Here is a 16,193-nt window from a genome sequence, read left to right on the forward strand (position 1 = left end):
TGCAGTCTCAATCCCCATTTTACAAGTGAGGCAGCTGAGGAACAGAGAAGTGAAATGATTTGCCCAAGGTCACACAGCAGATATGTGGCACAGGCAGGATTAGTACCCATAACCTGCAGACTCCTAGGCCAGTGTTCTATCCACTAAACCATGCTGCAGATCTACCAACTCTGCCGTATTCCCAGGCACTCAGTAAAGTGTTCTGCACACAGTAACCTTTCAGTAAAAATAAATTAATTGATTCAAACACTAATTCGTTCATTCACTGAGTACTTATCTTGTGCAGCATACTATCCTAAGCACCAAAGAGAATACAAGAGAGGCGGAAGATATGGTCCCTTCCCTCAGTTTATAATCTATAGTAGTGTCCTGAAGTTTTACGTCAAGCAAGTCTCTTCATTTTTAGTTCTCTGTGAGCAATATGATGGATTCAATTGATTTTGTATTGTGGAACAATGATGAAGCCAAGCAATTTGATGACTCATTTTTATGACTCCAGCTATTTTGGTTAAATAGATAATCTATTCTATAAGTAGAAGTACTGCTTTATAGTGGTAATGGCAGGAAATGTGTCTGTTTATTGTTATACTGTACTCTCCCAAGCACTTAGTATAGTGCTTTGCACACAAAAAGCGTTCAATAAATGTGATTGACTAGACTTTAAGCTTGTGTGAGCTGTGAAGGTATCTGTTATACTATTGTATTGTACTCTCCTAAGTGCTCACTACAGTGTCCTGCACAGGGTAAGCGCTCAATATGTACAACTGATTGATTATAAAAGAAGCTCCACCCTGTAACTGGGAAAAAGGGCAGCCTGCTAATTACATATGGTAAAGGAAAAAGCAAGATATTGAATGGATTTTCAGTGCTGATTACACATCTAAACACTAGTTGCCTCTTCATCTATGTGTTTATACCAACACTTCATTACAGACACCTGGGAGGTTTGCAGGAAATATGATTTTTAAAAATATATTGTTGAGACTGTTTTATTGCGCATCTGTGGGCTTTCTCATTTTGATTTTTGTGAGAGATTTTGATTACCCCAAAGTGCTCTGTAAATTAATAAATGATGATTAAAAATAGTGCATTGGTAGGAATTAGCCCTTATGGGTCTTTGTCTCATGGCCTGAATATTAATGGTAAGTTTCTGTAATCCATTCATAATAAAATGTGTGGAGGGAAAACAACAATAATAAGGTTGAGCAGGGAGAACAGCATAGTTAATACATTACTACTTTATCCTTGTGCTCTTAATGCAACCAATTCATTTTGTGGCTATTAATAAAAGGGAAAATAGCGGCTGAACAGAGCCACTAGATGCTCATCTTCATTCAAAACTGCTTGAGAGACTGGAGGAAATTGACACTTTATTGTAGCTCCCTGGTGCTTCTTCCAGCTCCTTTAGTTAGTGGCAGAAGTGGGACCTTCCCCACATTTCTAGAATGCACCCTTTTTACTCTATCCAAACTCTTACCATACTACTCCAAGCAGTTATTTGCATGGCTCAGTGGAAAGAGCACGGGCTTGAGAGTGAGAGGTCATGGGTTCGAATCCCACTCTGTCACTTGTCAGCTGTGTGTGTGGGCAAGTCACTTCACTTCTTTGTGCCTCAGTTCCCTCATCTGTAAAATGGGGATGAAGACTGTGAGACAACTTAATTACGCTGTTTCTCCCCCAGCGCTTAGAACAGTGCTCTGTACATAGTAAGCACTTTACAAACATTATTATTGTCTAGACTCCTGCCACAACCTCCCTGCAGACCTCCATGCCTCCTGTCTCTCCCTTCTGCAATCTAATACTTTACTCTTCCCCTTCCAGTCTTCACTTCACTCTGCTGCCAAGATCATTTTTAAAAAACCACGTTCAGGTCACATCTCCCCACTCCTCAAAAACCTCCTGTGGTAGCCCATACATCTTCACATCAAACAGAAACTCCTACCATCAACTTTAAAGCACTCCATAGCTTGCCCCATTCCTATCTTACTGCACTGATTTCCTACTACAACCTGGCCCACACGCTTCGCTCCTCCAAAGCCAATCTACTCACTATATCTCGATCTCGTCTATCTTGCTGCTGACCCTCTGCCCTCTCCTCTTCCCTCTGGCCTGGAACTCCCATCCTCTTCAGATCTGACAGACCACCACTATCTCCTCAAGCAAAACCTTATTAAAATCATATCTCCTCCAAGAGGCCTTATTGAACTGAGCTCTCGTTTCCTCTACTCCCTCTCCCTTCCACTTCACCTAAGCACTTCGATTTGTACCCTTTAAGTGCTTGATAATCACCTCACCTTCAGCCCCATGGCACTGATGTACATATCCAAAGCCTACTGGCAAGAGCATGGCCTTGGGAGTTAGAAGATGAGGGTTCTAATCTCAGCTCCACCTTGTGGCTGCTGTGTGACCTTGGGTAAGTCATTTAACTTCTGTGCCTCAGTTGCCTCATCTGTAACAGGGAGATTAGATTGTGAACCCCATGTCAGACAGAAACTGTATCCAACCTGATTACCTTGTATCTATTCCAGCGCTTAGAACTGTGCTTGACACAAAGCACTGAAATACTGTTATTATATCCATAATTTATTTCAATATCTGTCTCCCCCTCTAGACTGTAAACTACTAGTGGTCAAGGAAGAAATGTTCCTCCCATATCTGTCGTATTATAATCTCCCAAGTGCTTAGTGTAGTGCTCTGCACATAGAACGTGCTCAGTAAGTATCATTGATTGTACTACAATATCGCCAAGATCCGCCCTTTCCTCTCCACCCAAACGGCTACCTTACTATTACGGGCTCTCGTTATATCCCGGCTAGACTACTGTGTCAGCCTTCTCTCTGACCTCCCTTCCTCCTCTCTCGCCCCGCTCCGGTCTATTCTTCACTCCGCTGCCCGGCTCATCTTCCTGCAGAAACGATCTGGGCATGTCACTCCCCTTCTTAAACAACTCCAGTGGTTGCCTATCGACCTCCGCTCCAAACAAAAACTCCTCACTCTAGGCTTCAAGGCTCTCCATCACCTTGCCCCTTCCTACCTCTCCTCCCTTCTCTCTTTCTACCACCCACCCCGCACGCTCCGCTCCTCTGCCGCCCACCTCCTCACCGTCCCTCGGTCTCGCCGATCCCGCCGTCGACCCCTGGGTCACGTCCTCCCGCGGTCCTGGAACGCCCTCCTTCCTCACCTCCGCCAAACTGATTCTCTTTCCCTCTTCAAAACCCTACTTAAAAATCACCTCCTCCAAGAGGCGTTCCCAGACTGAGCTCCTCTTCCCCCTCTACTCCCTCTGCCATCCCCCCTTCACCTCTCCGCAGCTAAAGCCTCATTTTCCCCTTTTCCCTCTGCTCCTCCACCTCTGCCTTCCCATCCCCACAGCACTGTACTCATCCGCTCAACTGTATATATTTTCGTTACCCTATTTATTTTGTTAATGAATTGTACATCGCCTTGATTCTATTTAGTTGCCATTGCTTTTACGAGATGTTCTTCCCCTTGACTCTGTTTATTGCCATTGTTCTTGTCTGTCCGTCTCCCCCGATTAGACTGTAAGCCCGTCAAACAGCAGGGACTGTCTCTATCTGTTGCCGACTTGTTCATCCCAAGCACTTAGTACAGTGCTCTGCACATAGTAAGTGCTCAATAAATACTATTGAATGAATGAATTCACTCTGCTGTGCAGATGATCTTCTGAAAACCCATTCAGTCCACATCATTCCACCTCTAATAGCTGCCCATGTACCTCTGTGTCAAACAGAAACTCCTATCCGTTTTAAGGCACTAAATCTGCTTTACTAAGGTAAATCTATCTTACCTTGCCAATCTCCTACTACAACTTAATTCAACATCTCTCTTCTAACAGCCACTCATTCTCTATACCTCAGTCTCATCTATCCTCCTTCCAACCCCTTGCCCACATCCTCTTTCAGTTCTAGAACACCCTCTCCTTTCATATACGAGAAGCAGCATGGCTCAGTGGAAAGAGCATGGGCTTGTGAGTCAGAAGTCATGGGTTCGAATCCAGGATTTGCCACTTGTCAGTTGTGTGACTGTGGGCAAGTCACTTAACTTCTCTGTGCCTCAGTTACCTCACCTGTTAAATGGGGATTAAGACTGTGAGCCTCATGTGGGACAACCTGATTACCCTCTATCTCCCCCAGCGCTTAGAACAGTGCTCTGCATGTAGTAAGTGCTTAAAAAATACCAACATTATTATTATTATATACAATAGTAGACTGCTCTCCCCACATTCAAAACCCTCCTAAAATCACATCTCCTCCAAAAAGTAATCCCTGACTCAGCCCTCATTTCCCCTAAATGCTCTCCCCTCAGTGTTGCCCACACACTTGCCTGTGTACCCCCTTAAGCACTTCAATATTCACCCTAGTCCCACAGCACCTATGTACATAACCTTAAACTCTACCATTTCCTCTATCATGTTAATAGCTCTCTCCCAGTGTAGACTATAAGCTTCTTGTGGGCAGGCATCGTGTTTACTAACTCTATTGCTCTGAACTTTACCAAGCACTTAGAATTGTGCTTTTTTGAGACAGCAAAGACTCAATAAAGAAGCAGGATGGCCCAGAGGATAGAGCATAAGCCTGGGAGTCAGAAGGTCCTAGCTTCTAATCTCTGCTCTGCCACTATTCTGCTGTGTGACCTTGGGCAAGTCACTTCACTTCTCAGGACATCAGTTACTTCAACTGAGAAATGGGCATTAAGATCTTTGAGCCCTGTGTGGGACAGGACCTGTGTCCAAACTGAATTACTTATATCGTCCTCCCTCTGCCCCTGCAGTACAGTGTCTGGCACATTATAAGCATTTAAAAAATACCTTTAAAAAAAAATTTATATCATTCTAAGGCCCTCTAGATTGTAAGCTCCCTGTGGGCAGGTAATATTTCTGTTATACTATTGTATTCTACCAAGCACATAGTGAAGTAATTTGCACACCATAAGTGCTCAATAAATATGATAGATTCAACAGTATTCATTAAACCCCACTGAGTACAATGTACTTTACTAGGTGCTTTGAAAATACAAAACAAACATGTGACACATTCCCTGCCCACAAATAGCTTATAGTCTAATGAGGTAGCCAGATATAAAAATATTTACAGATAGCTATGTAACTAATGTATAATTAAATATATACAGCATAGATGTTGGAAATTTATGGGAGTTTGTAGGATTTGAGGTGCTGGGAAATAATCGAGGAAGACATTCTTTATGTCCGCCACCCACTCATCCCTTCAACACACTAATATTTCTTGTGTTCATATCTGGTTCATATAAATTCAACCTAGTTGAAGTAATTAAATTGCACTCTCTCTCCCTCTCTCTCTCTCTTTCTTCCTTTTTCTCTTTCTCTGCCAGCCACACTGTCTCATCAAACAAGGCAAAAATGACAGCAGGGTGCAGTGGCAGAAATATGATTTGTTAATTTTAAATGATGCATGAAAACTGAACACAAAGATTCATTTATATCTTAGTTTGATTCCACAGGCCTGGAAATCTCAGTAAAAAATGTTTGAATAGGAAACTAAGGGAAGGTAAAATTGAAGTTATAGAATCACCACATAACTTTAATAATACTAACTGTTTTCCACCAATGCTGCTTTTGAAGTTATCTAACTTTTCTATTTAATTGTATTTCTGACTAAATTTTTATCCATCAATCAATGATATTACTGAATGCTTACTGGGTGCAGAATTCTGTACTAAACTCTTGGCATTGTTCTAAGATGCTTATGTACAGTCCTGTAATTTTACACAGTTATAAATGATTATATTCACTTATGTGTTCTTGGGAGTACGTTAGGAATTTGTACTGTAGGAATTCTTATCCTTCTTATTCTTCAGCAGACACTAGAGCATTATAAAGCAAGAATCAGAAGAGGGCAGTATGGTGTAGTGGAAAGAGCACAGGCCTGGGAATTACAAGATCCTGGCTTCTGATCCTGGCTTCTAATCCTGGCTCTTCCACCTGACTGCTATGTGACCTTGTTAAATCACTTCATTTCTCTATGCCTCAGTTACTTAATCTGTAAAACAGGGATTAAAGGTGTGAACACTATGTGGAACATGGACTCTGTCCAACCTTATCATCTTTTATCTACCCCAGTATTTATTATAGTGTCTGGCTCATAGTAAGTGCTTAATAAATACTATAAAAAAAGAAAAGAAAAAGAACACAGGCCTTGGAGTAGCTGGACCTGATTCTAATCCCAGCTCTACCACGTTTTTTTCTTTTTCTTTCTGGTATTTAAGTGCTTAATATATGTCAAACACTGTTCTAAGCACTGGGATAGGTACCGGTTAATTACGCCAGACTCAGTCTTTGTCCCACAAGGGACTCACACTCTAGTAGGAGGGAGAACAGTTTACAATTTTACAACTGAGGAAACTGAGGCACAGAGAATTTAAGTGATTTGCCCAAGGTCACACAGTAAGCAATTGGCAGAGCCAGGAATAGAACCCTGGTTGTTCTGTCTCCCAGGCCCATCTTCTCTCCACTAGCCCTGCTGCTTCCCACTGCAGTATGATCTTAGGCAAGTCACTTAACTTCTTTATGCCTCAGTTACCTAATCTGTAAAATGGGGGCTGAATTATCTGATTCAGATTGTGAGTCCCATATGGGACAGGGATTGTGTTCAACTGGATTATTGTATATCTACCCCAGAATTTAGTTTAGTGTCTGGCACATAGTAACTACTTTAAGTGCCATTTAAAAAAAATCAAAGGTAACTTGGGCAGAATATTGTACAAAGCAGCTGGGAGAGTAACATAGTGAACACAGTCACTGCTCTTGAGGAGCTTAATTGCAATACAGTAGTGGAGGCAGACCCTAAGGTGATTTAGACAGAGGACCAAGGAGGAAAGTGGACAGGTAGGGTCCTTATGTAGTGGCCTATATTCTACCACTCCCACTAAAGTATAGCAAAGCCTGAACCACCAAACCACCAACTCACTCCAGATTCAAGATCTTCATTCCCATCTCCTCCTGGATGATCTGTAGACAAATCCACAGGGCTAAGCAGATCTGGCCTATTATCAGTTTTCCCATGTGCATAATCCTATCTGAAACCAACCCTAACCGACATAGTCACCTTCCCCTGTCCTTCACTAATGTGCTCCCACCAGCATAACTCCTCTGTGGTCTATCATTAGTCCCTGAGCTGTCAATCTGTTTCTTTTGCCTGCATTGGTGGTTGGACAGGAAGTCTGATCCCTTTAATCTCTGACACTGCACATGTATCATACCTAGTCCCTCCTCATTGATCCTGTAGTCACTAAAACCCCTGAAGTTCCCTGTCAGTGGCCTCAAAGCCCATTTCTTGAATTCCTGCTCATGCCCCAATCTATCTCCTTAGAGGTAGTGCCATCACCAGCGGGCCCTATAAAATGCTAAGGCTCCTACCCTAAGAATTTTCCTTCATATTAGACTGTGAGCCCGTTGTTGGGCAGGGATCGTCTCTATCTGTTGCCGAATTGTACATTTCAGGTGCTTAGTACAGTGCTCTTCACATAGCGTTCAATAAATATGATTGAATGAATGAATGGGCAACTTTCTCATTTTACAAGAAATTCAATCCACATAGACCAGAGTGGTTTTTTTTGAATCAACATAATATCACCTGCCAAAGTTGTTCATTGTCCATGAAACCTATTTAAATCTTTTCTTAAAAAAGAAAAACTACCAAAGAAATGGAAATTTTACTTGACCACTGATGAAATTCAGCTTAAATTTTTCACCAGGAAGCTTTCAAGTGACTTGGAGAATTAGTAAAGTCTTTTTACTCATTCTTCATATTGTCCAGTCTTATTCTGTTTACTGGACCTCATTCTTATCTCTCCTATTGGCAATCTAATAATAATAATGGTATTTGTTACTGTGTGCCAAGCACTGTTCTAAGCACTCTCTTGTGCACATCTTCCATCTTGCTTTAAACTCCTTCCCTCTTCACGTCCAACAGACAGCCATTCCCACAGTCTTCAAACACCTTCTGGAGTCACCACTTTCAGAAGCTTTTCCCAATAAATCAACCACAACTCTTCCAGAAAGTCTTCTTGACTGCTTTCTAAACTCACAGTTTATATCCTCCTTCTGCCATTTCAGCACTCCCACGTCACCTAAAACAATTAAGTACTCACAACAACCTATAGCACTTATATACAGATCTTTATATTAGAGTCCAGAGCAAAATTCAGTTTTCCTCTGAAGAGCATTTAGGTTCACATTGCTATATATCTGCCAAATCAGATATATAGCAATCCCTGCCAACCTGTGTTTAGAGACTCCAAGAAACATATGGACCTAGATAACATGGGTCTGGGAGTCAGGGTAACTGGGTTCTAATCCTGACTCTGCCACTTTTCTACTATGTGACCTTGGTCAAGTCACTTAAATTCACTAGCCTCAAATTCCTGAACTGTGAAAAAATGAGGATTCAATACCTATTCTCTTTTCTGTCTAGACTTTGAGCCCTATGTGGGAAAGGGACTATTTCCGACCTCATTGTCCTGAGTATGTACCAGTGATTAGAACAGCGCTTGACATATAGTAGGCACTAAACAAGTGCCATCTTGGCTTAGTGGCAAGAGCACAGGCCTGGGAGTCAGAGGGCCTAAATTCTAATCCCTCCTCAGCCACTTGTCTGCTGTGTGACCTTGGGCAAGCCATTTAATTTCTCTGTGCCTCAGTTATCTCATCTGTAGAATGGGGATAAAGACTGTGACTGCCACATGAAATGACCCATTTACCTTGTATCTACCCCAGCGCTTAGAACAGTGCTTGACACACTATAAGTGCTTAACAAATATCATTATTATTAATATTACCAAGATATTGAGAAGTAGCATAGCATAGTGGATAGAGCATGGGCCTGGGAGTCAGAAGGTCATTGGATCTAATCCTGGCTCAGCCATTTGTCTGTTATGTGACCTCGGCCAAGTCACTTCACATTTCTGTGCCTCATCTGTAAAATGGAGATTGACACTGTGAGCCCAATGTGGGAAGGGGACTGTGTCCTAACCAATTAGCTCGTGTCCACCCCATTGCTTAGTACAGTGCCTGGCACATAGTAAGTGCTTAATAAATACCATAATTATTATATTCCACCTGGGTATGCTCTTACAAAGGTGTACAAGCTACAGTGGTCACGACTGGGGTGCAACCACAGACAGTCTAGAGAAACAAACATGATCTAATTGTGAAAAAGATAAAAGAAACAAATACAGAATATTGGAGGAGAGAGTCCCAAGAAAATTATATGTAGCACTAGAAGGATTTTAGGACTTGAAAATATACCACCTTCTAGAAAACAGATATTCACATGGTCATGTGCTCTGAAGCCTGAGTGACTTGAGAGAGCCCTGAAAACTTGGATTTAAGCTGCAATTGATGTACCACTGAAATACATAACTAAATTAACCCAGTCCAAGCTTCCTTTTTAATCCCAAAGGAAACTTCGAGATAAATCATTTGTCACATGTGGTGAAACCGAATTTTGGTTTCTAAGGAAAGAAGTAATTCCTAGTTCCAATGAAAGAGGCACAGAGCTCAGCTTAACCACCAGGATGGGAGATTTTTCATCCTATTGGCCAAATGCCTTCATGTCATCTTACATATCTGTTAATTAATCAATGGTATTTATTGAGTATATACTGCATGCATAACTGTATTGGGCAGTTGGGATGGAGAATTAGTAGACATATTCCCTGTTCACAAAGAGCTGACAGTGTTGACGGAGAGACAGACATTAAAATTAATAATGGATATGTACAAACGTGCTATAGGGCTGGGGGTAGAGTGAATATCAGATGATTAAAGGAAACAATTTCAAGTGCAAGGGTAACACAGAGGGAGAAGGAGTGGAAATGTGAGCTTAACCCAGGAAGGCCTCTTAGAGAGAAGTGAATTCAATATGGCTTTAAAGGTAGGGGGCGAGCCATCTTCAACCATTCACTCTCCAATGGCTTCTTCCCTACTTCCTACTTCCCTTTGAACATTCCCATGTCTCATAATCCCACAGCTTCCTACAGTTATCACACAGTGTGGCTTAGTGGACAGAGCATGGGCTTGGGAGACATAGGTCGTGAGTTCTAATTCTGGCTCTGCACTTATCAGCTGCGTGACTTTGGGCAAGTCACTTAACTTCTCTGTGCCTCAGTTACCTCATCTGTAAAATGGGGATTAAAACTGTGAGCCCCACGTGGGACAACCTGATTACCATCTATCTACCTCAGCACTTAGAAGAGTGCTTGGCTTAACAAATACCATTATTATTATTCCTCTCCAAACTCCTTGAGCAAGTCACCCACACCCACCGTTTCCAATTCCTCTCCTCCAATTCTCTCCTGGACCCCCTCCAATCTGACTACTGTCCCCTTCATTCCATTGAAACCACCCTCTCAAAGGTAACCAGTGATCTTCTTCTTGCCAAATCCAACAGCTCCTACTCCATCCTAATCCTCCTTGATTTCTCAGCTGCCTTTGGCACTGTGGACCACCCCCTTCTCCTGGAAACATTATCTAACCTAGGCTTCACTAACTCCGTCCTCTACTGGTTCTCCTCTTATCTCTCTGGCCATTCATTCTCAGTCTCCTTCACGGGTTCATTTATTCATTCATTCAATCACATTTGAGTGCTTACTCTGAGCAGAGCACTGTATTAAGCATTTGAAAGTACAATTTAGCAATAAATAGAGACAATCCTTGCCCAATGGGCTCACAGTCTAGAAGGGGGGATGGGGGAGATAGACCACAAAACAAAACAAGTGGACAGGCATCAATAGCATCAATATAAATAGAATTACAGAAATATACACATCATTAATAAAATAAATAGAATAATAAATATGTCCATATGTACACAAGTGCTGTGGGTCAGGGAGTGGTGGTAGAACAGAAAAGTGAGTAGGGGCAATGGGGAGGGGAGGAGGGGCAGAGGGAAAGGGGGATCGGTCTGGGAAGGCCTCCAGGAGGAGGTGAGCTTTCAGTAGGGCTTTGAAGGGGGGGTGGGGAGTGTGCCCACCCCCTAACTGTGGGGTTCTTCAAGGTTCAGTTCTGGATCCCCTTCTATTCTCCATCTATAACCACTCCCTTGGTGAACTCATGTGCTCCCATGGTTTCAACTACCACCTCTGCAGATAATACCCAAATCTACATCTCCTCCTCTGATCTCTCTCCCTTTCTTCAGGCTCACATCCCCTCCTGCCCTCAAGACATCTCTACTTGGGTGTCCTCCAGTCACCTCAAACTTAACATATCCAAAACAGAGCTCCTAATCTTCCCACCCAAACCCTGTCATCTCCCAGCGTTTCCCATCACTGTAGACAGCACCACCATCCTTCCCATCTCACAAGCTTGTAGCTTTAGCATTATCCTTGACTACTCTGTATCATTCAACCCACATATTCAATCGTCACTAAATCCTGTCAGTCCCACATGGTTAAAACCCGCCCTTCTCCATTCAAACTGCTACCACTTGATGCAGTCACTGATCCTATCCCTCATAGATTATTGCATCAGTCTCCTTGCTGACCTCTCAAACGCCTGCCTTTCCCCATTCCAATCCATACTTCACTCTGCTGCCCAGATCATCTTTCTACAAGCATTCAAGACGTCACCCCACCTCCTCAAAAATCTCCAGTAGTTGCCTATCTACCTCCATATCAAACAAAAACTACTCACCATTGACTTTAAAGCCCTCCATCACTTTGCCCCCCTCCCTCCCCAACCCCACCTTGCTTCTCTCCTTCCACAACCCAGCCCATGCACTTCGCTCCTCTGGTGCTAACCTCCTCACTGTGCCTCAATCTCACCTGTCTTGCTGTCGACCCATGGCCCAGATCCTATCTCTGGCCTGGAACTACCTCCCTCCTCAAATCCACCAGACAGTTACTCTCCCCACATTCAAAGCCTTACTGAAAGCACATCTCCAGGAGGCCTTCCCAGACTAAGCCTCCCTTTTCCTCATCTCCCACTCCCTTCTGTGTCACCCTGAATCGCTCCCTTTGCTCTTCTCCCCTCTCTCCCAGCCCCAAGTACTTGTGTATATATCTGTAAATTTATTTATTTGCATTGATGTCTGTTTATTTGTATTGATGCCTGTCTCCCCCCACCCCCCAGACTGTGGGCAGAGATTATTGCTCTTTACTGTTGTACTGTACTTTCCCAAGCACATAGTACAATGTACACAGTAAGCACTTAATAAGTATGAATTAATGAATGAATCTGTTTTATATGAAGATGGAGGGAGTTTCAGGACAGAAAGAGGACATGGGAAAAGGATCAGTGATGTGATGGATGATATCGATGTTCATTAAATTGGTTGGGATTAGAAGAGCATAGTGAATGTGTTGGGTTGTAGTAGGAAATCAACCAGGTAAAATAGGAAGGGGAAAATAGGACAAATGCTTTGATGTCAGTGGAAAGGAGTTGCAGAGGTTGATGGACAATTACTGGAGGGTCTTGAGAAGTGTGGAAACATTGAATTTCTTTTAGAAAAGTTATCTCGGTAGGAGAGTGAAGTGTGGACTGGAAAGTGGGGAGAAAGGAAGCAGGGAGATCAGCATGAAGGCTCATGCAGTAGAAAAAGCATGATAAGAACTTGGATCAGCCTAGTAACAATTTGTATGGAGAGGAAAAAGTGGAGTTTAGCAAGTTAGAACCAACAGGATTTGCTGAAGCATTCAATATGTGGTTTAAAAAAATGGATGAATAGAGGGTAATGCCAAAGTTATGGGCTCATGATATGGAGGTTACTGGTGTTGTCTACATTGATTGGAAAGACTTGGGGTGCACAGGGTTTGGGTGGGAAAATGTGTTCTGCTTTGGACATGTTAAGGTTGAGGTTTCAGAGCAACATCCAGGTAGTCTGAAGATAGGAGGAAATGCTCTATTGCAAAGCTGGAGAAGAAGACTTGGGAATTGTACATGTAGAGATGGCATTTGAAGCCATTGTCTGCTGTGTGACCTTGAGCAAGTCACTTAACTTCTTTGTGGCTCAGTTACCTCACCTGCAAAATAGGGATTAAGGAAGTGAGCCATATGTGCGACATGGACTGTGTCCAATCTGGTTACTTTTTATCTACTTCAACACTTAGAAAATTCTAATAATGTTGGTATTTGTTAAGCACTTACTATATGCAGAGCACTGTTCTAAGCACTGGGGTAGATACAGGGTAATCAGGTTGTCCCACGTGAGGCTCACAGTTAATACCCATTTTACAGATGAGGTAACTGAGGCACAGGGAAGTGAAGTGACTTGCCCACAGTCACACAGTTGACAAGTGTCAGAGTCAGGATTCAAACCCATAACCTCTGACTCCCAATCCCGGGGTCTTTTCACTGAGCCACACTGCTTCTACCCCAGTGCTTAGAACAGTGCTTGGAACATGGAAGGCGCTTAACAGATACCACAAAAATTGAATGAATCCTCCAAGAGACGACGTGTAGATGAAGAAGATGGGAACCCAGAACTGAGCCTTAAGGGCCTATCAAAATTAGAAAGTGGGAGGCAGAGGATGAGTCCACAGGGCAACTGAGAAGGAATAGCCAAGGAGATAGGAGGAGAACCAGGAAAGGACAGTGTGAGTGAAGTCAAGATTTAGATAACGTTTCCAGGAGAAGGGGTTGGTCCACAATGTCAGAGGATTAAGTTGGAATAAAGGCCATTGGATTTAGCAAGAAGGAAGTGATGTGTGACTGTAGAGAAGCCAGTTTCTGTGGAGTGAAGGAGACAGAAGCCAGATTGAAGGGGGTCAAGGAAACACTTTGAGGAGAGGAAGTGGAAGAAGCAGGTGTAGACAACTCGGTCAAGGAATGTGAAGAGGAATGATAAGACGAAGTGTGAAGAGGAATGATAAGACGAAGGAGTGGTAACTAAAGGGAATCGTAGATCAAGGGGTTTGGGTGCTTTGCTTTAATCTCTCCTTATGTATCTGTTGCCATTCTCCTCTCCCCCTTTTTATTTTTAGATTGTGACCTCCCAGAGAGACAGGGACATTTTTGAATCCCCACTTGTTATATTCTTCCCCTGCTCTTGATCAGTGTTCTCCATCCAGAAAGCAATTAATAAATGCTATTAATACTACTACTACCCAGGTTATTCCAAACATCTTGGAGTGAGCTGATGGGAGAGAACAGTACCAATCTATTGGCCACCTGTGGCTTGGTTAACGCTTTATTACTTCCCCCATCTATAATTTATTGGGGATCTGTCTCCCTGACTAGATTGCTAACTCTAAGGTCAGGGATCATCTTTATTTAATTCTATTATACTCTTTCAGGTGTAAGTGCAGCAGCCTGTACACAGTAGGTGCTCAGTAAGTACTATTGGTTGACTGATTTTAATTCAGTCATTCTGTTGGCTTCCTCTAGGGTTTGACTGCTCAGTCTAGGAATTCAAATTGCAAACTCTGAAGAATGACTTTAAGAAGCACGGAATGAAACCATCCCTAATTTCTCTGGAGCATAGACTATTAGCTAAAGCATTTTTTTTTTCAGATGCTATAGAAGGCAAAACTCCTCACTCAAAAAAAAAAAAATTAGAATTGGATTGATCCAGTCCACTTCGTAAATGTCACTGCTTAGAAGCCTAAAGCTTCTAAGAAGGTATTTTGGGTCAAAATTTTGCTCTTTCCTTGAGGTGACTTGATAAACTAGAACAGTTCCCTGGGCTCTGCTGAGTACTGAATCAATCAATTAATGATATTTATAGAGTGCTTAATGTACAGAACACTGCACTAAGCGCTTGGAGAGTACAAAACGACAAAGTTGTTAGACAAGTTCCCTGCCCCCAAGGAGCTTACAGTCTAGAGAAGAGCTTATAGTCTAAAGGAATGGTTGAAGAGGGTATATAAATGGTGTGTAGTAATGCCAAAATCCCTGACTTCTTCCATCAGGCCTGATTTAGCCTAAGTATCTCCTACCATGGCTGCTTTGTCTGGCCACACCTGGCCACCAAGGGCCTCTGGGAGCTTACAAATGTACCTGTCTTAGCTAAAAGTTATTAGACAATGAGATTCTCTTCAAATCTTCCCTGCTCCATGCTCACTGCTGGGAGAGTGGGGCCCCCGGCCGGCTCCTCACCTGGGTCACAACACTTAGTATAACAAACGAAGACCTTCCTGGAAGATTTAATCCTCTCCCCGAGAACTCCTAGAAACCACAGATCCACAACTGTCTAAGGGTGACCCCTATTTTGGAAGGTAGACCGCAAGAGGGCAGACTTGATCCAGCTCTGGAACAAGACCAATTTGATTTCTCCATTTTAATCTCAGCCAATTTGGAAAACAGCGTGACCCTGACTAAGATCAAAGCACAGTTTTCATCCTAAAACAAATATTTGCAGTTTTGAATGCTCTCTGCTGTTCCTTCTCCTAGCTATCTTCCAGTAGAAATCCTGCCAGTGTATAGTGCTAGGACTTTTCTGTCAAAAGTCTGTTAAAGATGACACTGTCAAATTTTGAAGAAAACAAGAGATTACTGTTGACAAACTTTGAATTAAATGAACTCTATGCCAATTAGTCATTGTTCCACTGAGGCAGGTGTGGGTATGCCCTGATGGAAGGGGGTGGAATGAGGGAAAGGAGAGAAGGAGGGAGGGAGAAAGAACAGTCAGGAAGATGAAGTAGCCCTGGGTGGTGGCCTGGCCCACACAGCCCACAGAAGAACACATCAAGAAGCAGGCTGCAAGGAACCAGACTGTCCAGTCATGAGGAACAATAATAGGAGGAGCTAGATGGATGAGGGATGTTTCTAGAGCAGCAGACTGGAATAATAATAATAAAAATTAATGGGATTTGTTAGGCACTTACTATGTGCCAGGCACTGTACTAAGTGCTGGGGTGGATACAAGCAAATCAGGTTGGACATAGTCCCTGTCCCACAAGGGGATCACAGTCTTAATCCCAATTTTACAAAAGAGGGAACTGAGGCCCAGTGAAGTGACTTGCCCAAGGTCACACAGAAGACAATTAGTGGAGTCAGGATTAGAACCCATTCCCTTCTGACTCCCAATCCTGTGCTTTAGCCACTATACCATGCTGCTTCCCTATAATTATGGTATTTGTTAAGTGCTTACTATGTGCCAAGCACTGTTCTAAGTGCTGGTGTAGATACAAGGTGATAAGGTTGTCCCACATGGGGCTCACTGTCTTAATCCCCATTTTTTACACATGAGGTAACTAAG

The sequence above is a fragment of the Ornithorhynchus anatinus genome, chromosome 4 (assembly GCF_004115215.2).
Source record: "Ornithorhynchus anatinus isolate Pmale09 chromosome 4, mOrnAna1.pri.v4, whole genome shotgun sequence".
Taxonomy (NCBI): domain Eukaryota; kingdom Metazoa; phylum Chordata; class Mammalia; order Monotremata; family Ornithorhynchidae; genus Ornithorhynchus; species Ornithorhynchus anatinus.